We start from the raw sequence: 6,013 nt of genomic DNA, 5'->3' as shown, positions 1-6,013 counted from the left end.
TTGTTTCTTCCCGTCGTTATTCAGAGCCGGTCAAGGGTTTAAGCTTCACGTTCTCTGTTTGTTAACGATAGAAAATTGCCGTTTGGCCCGACAATAAAATTGCTGCCCAGCAGTTAAATTAATACAAGCCATTGGGTGAACAATGTTATCTGACGGCGAGACAGCCAGCAGCCAATGAGGAGGAAGCTGGGCTCTGTGAAGTAATTGCCAGGTTCACAGAGACCCTGAGAGAGAGGCATGACCTTTTTCAAAATTAAAGCAACATTTTTCATACATGAAATTAGTAACTAAAAAGGCATTAATAACATACATGTGCAAAAGCCCTGATAATAAATTATAAAGCACAAGGAATTTGTATCATTCCCCCATATCCCAATTACCTGGAATTAAAGTTATTGATACACACAAATCAGCAATGTCCCAAGGTCAATCCTTGTGTGGCACTGGTTGATTTCATCCCTGAGGTAGTAAGAGAATTGCTGTGATTGACCATGGCACCACTGGGTCAAGCTTGGGTTACAGCTCCTGATGGCTTTATTGAGACCACTGTGTAAATGGTGAATGGGAATTGGCTATCATGTTCCAAACAGTTTGATAGCCTGCTAGCTCTCCTGCATTGGGGGAACATGTACAGAAAAAAACAAACTATCATGGTGGCAGTACAGCAGGCAGGTGAAAATATTTCATTGTTTAGTTCTCCCTACCACGATCTCTCTCCCCCCACCATCCTAATCCTCTCTTGCCTCAAGACTCCATGCTCTATGGCTATTCCAGCCTCTGGAATCACTTGCAATGATTTATCTTCCATTTATTTATCTTGAACCATTGCAGTCCATGTGGTGCAGGTACACCCACAGTGCTGTTAGGAGGGGAGTTCCAGGATTCAGGGAGTTCCAAAGACTGTTCAGTATTTATTTTTATCTCTACCTCTCTAACCTCACTTTCCTCCTTTAAGACACCCCCTTGAAACCTTTCTCTTTGACCAAGCCTTTGGTCATCTGATTTAATATTTTCTTATATGTCAAGGTGTCACACTGCTTTATCATGCTTCTGTGAAGAGCCTGGGGATGTTTTATTGCATTAAAGGCACTATAATCTGCTATCCCAGTTCTGAAATTCATACCTTTCCTAGGGCTCAGTTGTCTGTTGTATCTCCTTGTTATGATTCTTCATGCTCTGCCAAGTCTTCCTGCCTTGAGTCCTGATGACCTACTGGCTTCTTTTTTTATCCAAATGAGCTCTTATGTTGCTTCTGCAAGTCCTAAAGCTGTTACCAACTCCTCACCCTGCCCTGCATCCAGATGTGGTGCCTGACCTTAGTTCTAAATGATATATATCTTCTTCTTCCTCTTAGGCAGTCCCTCGGGAGGATGATTTGTTTGGCTTGTATCCATTGGAATTTAGAAGAGTAAGAGGTGACTTGATCGAAGCCTTTAAGATCGTGAGAGGTCTTGACAGGGTGGATGTGGAGAGGATGTTTCCTGTTGTGGGAGAATCTCAAAACTAGGGGTCACGGTTTAAAAATAAGGGGTCGTTCATTTAAGAAAGAGACGAGGAGAAATTTTTTTCTCTGAGAGTCATGAGTCTTTGGAACTCTCTTCCTCAAAAGGCTGTGGAAGCAGAGTCTTTGAATATTTTAAGGCAGAGCTAGATGGATTCTTGATTAACCGGGGGTGAAAGGTTATTGATGGTAGGCAGGAGCTTACAATCAAATCAGCCATGATCTTATTGAATGATGGGGCAGGCTTGACAGGCCGGGTGGTCTATTCCAGCTCCTAGTTCATATGTTAATTCTACTCCACCTTCATGGGTTCTGAGGTGGCTGATAAATCCAATGTGCAATCTGCACACTCTACTGCATGGAGGGCAGGTTGTCAGGAAGATATAATAATTTTCATAATATTATTGGAATTTATTGTAGAGTAATAGTGAGGTCTGTGTCTATGTCTGTGTGTGTGTGTGTGTGTGTGTGACTTAATTAAATTAAAGGCAACTGGTCTGAAGGCTTTTATGTAACAGAAGATAAGCTAGGTTTGAAATGTTAAATCGGTAGACATAGATGTAGAGAACATTTACATTTTTAAATAAACCAGACTAGATTGATTTCAAAGGAGGGGTGAAATGTTTCACCTAGCCAGGAGAAGTTAAGAAATAGTGTGTTTATTTTTCCCAAAGATTACTGGTAAAATTGGTACTTTGATGGATTTTATTATTAGAGAGATAAAGTCCAAAGACATAGTGAAACAAGGAGAAGGTATGTATAAAGGAGCGAAGGTTGTGCATAAGGGCAGGCATTCTAAGATATAAAACAAGCGTGAAAAAACCCCAGCATCTCAAGCTGCTGTCTACAAAGAACTGAAGTCAAGAAAACTCACTTTAAATTGGATTGCTCAGGGTATTGTGTTTCTTTGCCAGGGTCTTTTAAAATCTGTGTGTCTTACTGTTGCCTTAATGAAAGTGTAACTGGGAAGTAGATTAACTAGAGGATTTAGAAGTTATCATAGTAGTAATTTGTAGATTCATGTTTTCACGCCGGAGGACACTAGTACCACCCAATAGTAACAGGTAGTGCAGAGGGTATAGAGAAGGAGGAACTTAAAACAATCGCCATCACTAGAGAAAAAGTACTGAGCAAACTATTGGGATTAAAGGGTGACAAGTCCCCAGGACCTGATGGCCTACATCCCAGAGTCTTAAAGTAAGTGGCAGTGGAGATAGTGGATGCATTGGCTTTAATATTCCAAAATTCCCCGGATTCTGGAAAGGTTCCAGTGGATTGGAAAAACGCTAATATAACACCCTTGTTCAAAAAGGGGGAGAGGCAGAAGGTAGGAAACTATAGACCAGTTAGGATAACGTCTGTCATTGGGAAATTGTTGGAATCCATTATTAAGGAAGTAGTAATGGAGCATTTGGAAAGTCAAAATACAATCCATCAGAGTCAGCATGGTTTTATGAAGAATAAATTGTGTTTGACTAATTTGCTAGAGTTCTTTGAAGATGTGACAAGCAAAGTGGATAATGGGGATCCTGTAGATGTAGTATATCTGGACTTCCAGAATGCCTTTGATAAGGTGCCGCACAAAAGATTAATACACAAGATAAGATCAAACGGAGTTAGGGATAATATATTAGCTTGGATGGAGGATTGGCTAACCAACAGAAAGCAGAGAGTTGTGATAAATGGGTCTTTTTCTGGATGGCAAGCTGTAACTAGTGGGTTGCCACAGGGTTCGGTCCTTGGGCCCCAACTATTTACAATCTATATTAATGACTTGGACTCAGGGATAGAAGGTACTATAGCTAAATTTGCAGATGACACCAAAATAGGTGGGAAAGTAAGTTGCAATGAAGAAATAAGAAATTTAAAAATGGATATGGACAGGTTAGGTTAGGTGAATGGGCCAAAATTTGGCAGATGGAGTTTAATGTGGATAAGTGTGAGGTTATCCATTTTGGTCGGAAGAATAAAAAGGCGACTTATTATTTAAATTGAGAGAAACTTCAGAATATTTCAGTGCAGAGGGATCTGGGTGTCCTTGTGCATGAATCGCTGAAAACTAGTGTGCAGGTACGGCAGGTAATAAGGAAGGCAAATGGAATTTTGGCATTTATTGCTAAAGGAATAGAGTATAAAAATAGGGAAGTGTTGTTGCAACTGTACAAGGCATTGGTGAGACCGCACCTGGAGCACTGTGCACAGTTTTGGCCCCCTTACTTGAGGAAGGATGTCGTTGCATTGGGGCGGTTCAGAGGTTGATTCCAGAGATGCGCAGCTTGTCTTATGAGGAGAGATTGAGCAGTTTAGGCCTATACTCGCTACAGTTTAGAAGGATGAGAGGAGGTCTAATTGAGGTATATAAGATGCTACAGGGGATAGACAAAGTAGACGTAGAGCAGATATTTCCCCTTGTGGGGCATTCTAGAATGAGAGGCCATAGTTTTAGGCTAAGGGGTGGTAGGTTTAAATCAGAGATGAGGAGGAATTATTTTTCTCAAAGGGTCATGCATCTATGAAATTTACTACCTCAGAGTGCAGTGGATGCCGGGACGCTGAATAAAATTAAGGAGGAGATAGACAAATTTTTAATTAGTAATGTGTTGAAAGGTTATGGGGAGAGGACGGGAAATTGGAGTTGAGGCTAAAATGAGATCAGCCATGATCGTATTGGATGGCGGGGCAGGCTCAAGGGGCTGAATTGCCTACTCCTGCTCCTAGTTCTTATGTATGTACTTAAAATAATTTCTTCTATTAATAAAGGTTTAATTTAGTTTTGTAAGAAACCTATAAGACTCGGTGGTCTTATTACTACTGAATTCAAGATACACATCTCGAAAATTATACAAATTGCAAAACAGTTGTGGCAGTTGTTTCAAGTTTCCCTTTGGGATTTGAGCAGCTCATCATTTACTATCAGTTGTGCCATAACAAGGCGGTGCTTGAAGGGTCTGGTGGATTAGTTGTTGGAGGTTTGTGTGTTTTCTCTGACACCTCAATTTCACCTCTGCATGTTCCCAATGAAGCCTCTCAATGTGTTTGGTGCCTTCCCAAATTAACCGTTTCCATTTTGGTCGTCACAAGTCATGGATTCCTGTATTTTGTGTCAATTACCTCCATGCCTATGGATTGTTTGCACAGTGAGATCGCACATCTCAGTGAAAACTGGGGTCAAATAAGCTGTGTCATCGCACCAACTCTCTTCTCTATCTTCCTCACTGCATACTGCACCTGACCTCCAGCAAACTACCCACAAGTGTGGAGATAGTTTAAGGAAAGACAGGAATCTCTTCAACCTATGCCTTCAATCCAAAACCAAAATCATTCCAACTTCACTCATTGACCTCCAGTATGCAGACAATGCTTGTATATACATTCACTCAGAAACTAAGCTCCAGGTCATTGATGTCTCCTCCAAACCATATGAGAAAACTGGACTTTCACTAAACACCCAGAAAACTAATGTCCAACCAGCTCCAACAGCACAACTCCTCCAGCAATTAAGATCAATGGTGAGATCCTCGCAAATGTGGACCATTGGTGAGAATCACAGTTTACATGTAGTTGTATAATAGGCAGACAATGGTGACAAATATCTGATGACAGCCAAATTTGAAGAGGATATTCCATAAGCTTTCCTGGTTGACAGTGTCAGAGGCTTTTGTGAGGCTGAAAAAGGTCATGTAGAATGGCTGGTGCTGTTCCTTGCATTTTTCTTGGATTTGCCGTGCAGTGAAGATCATGTCTGTGGTGTCTCCCGATGGCTGAAAACTGCACTCTGGAAGGAACTCTATGGCTACTGGGAGGAGGCGATTGAGGAGGATCCTTGTAATGGTCTTCCTTGTGGCAAATATCAGGGAGAGTCCTCTGTAGTTACTGCAATCAGACTTGTCTTCCCTATTGAATACAGTCATGATCAGTGTTCAAAGCCGCTGGCATTCACTCTTCTTCCCAGATGAGGGATATGAGGTTGTGCAGCCATGCTAGGACTGTATCTCCACCAGGTTTCAGAATTTTGTTGGGGATTCCACCTGTTCAAGAAGTTTCACTCTGGACTGGGATAGTGTTGAAACTGAGCTGGATGAGATATTGAGGAATGAAATTGAAGTCAAAGATGGAGTCTCAGTTGAGGAGTTCTTAAAATGTTCTCTCCAATGAGCACTAATAGTCTCTCTGTCCCCTCCTTGCTTGGCCCTCTGCATAATGGGTCCTTGAGTGCTTGGCCCATAGATCATCTTGACAGCGCTGAAGAATCCACGCATGTCATTGCTGTCTATGGGGTGTTGTATTTCCTGCGCTCTTTCTACCTACCATTTTTTTTTTATGTTATTTGTCTTATGCTGTACCATTACCTTCAGATGCCTGTGGGACAGCTGCTTTCCTCTTGGGATGTGATGAAGTTTGTAGCCTGTGAAAGCTTTGCACTTACGCTCGAGTAGGTACTGTATCTCTTGGTTGTTTTCGTCGAACAAATCACAATGTTTCCTGGTAGAGACACCAAGAACCTCTTCACAG

Source organism: Cetorhinus maximus, chromosome 17, assembly GCF_964194155.1.
Source record: "Cetorhinus maximus chromosome 17, sCetMax3.hap1.1, whole genome shotgun sequence".
NCBI lineage: Eukaryota > Metazoa > Chordata > Chondrichthyes > Lamniformes > Cetorhinidae > Cetorhinus > Cetorhinus maximus.
The sequence above is the reverse complement of the archived record's forward strand: the minus strand, read 5'-3'. Positions refer to the sequence as shown.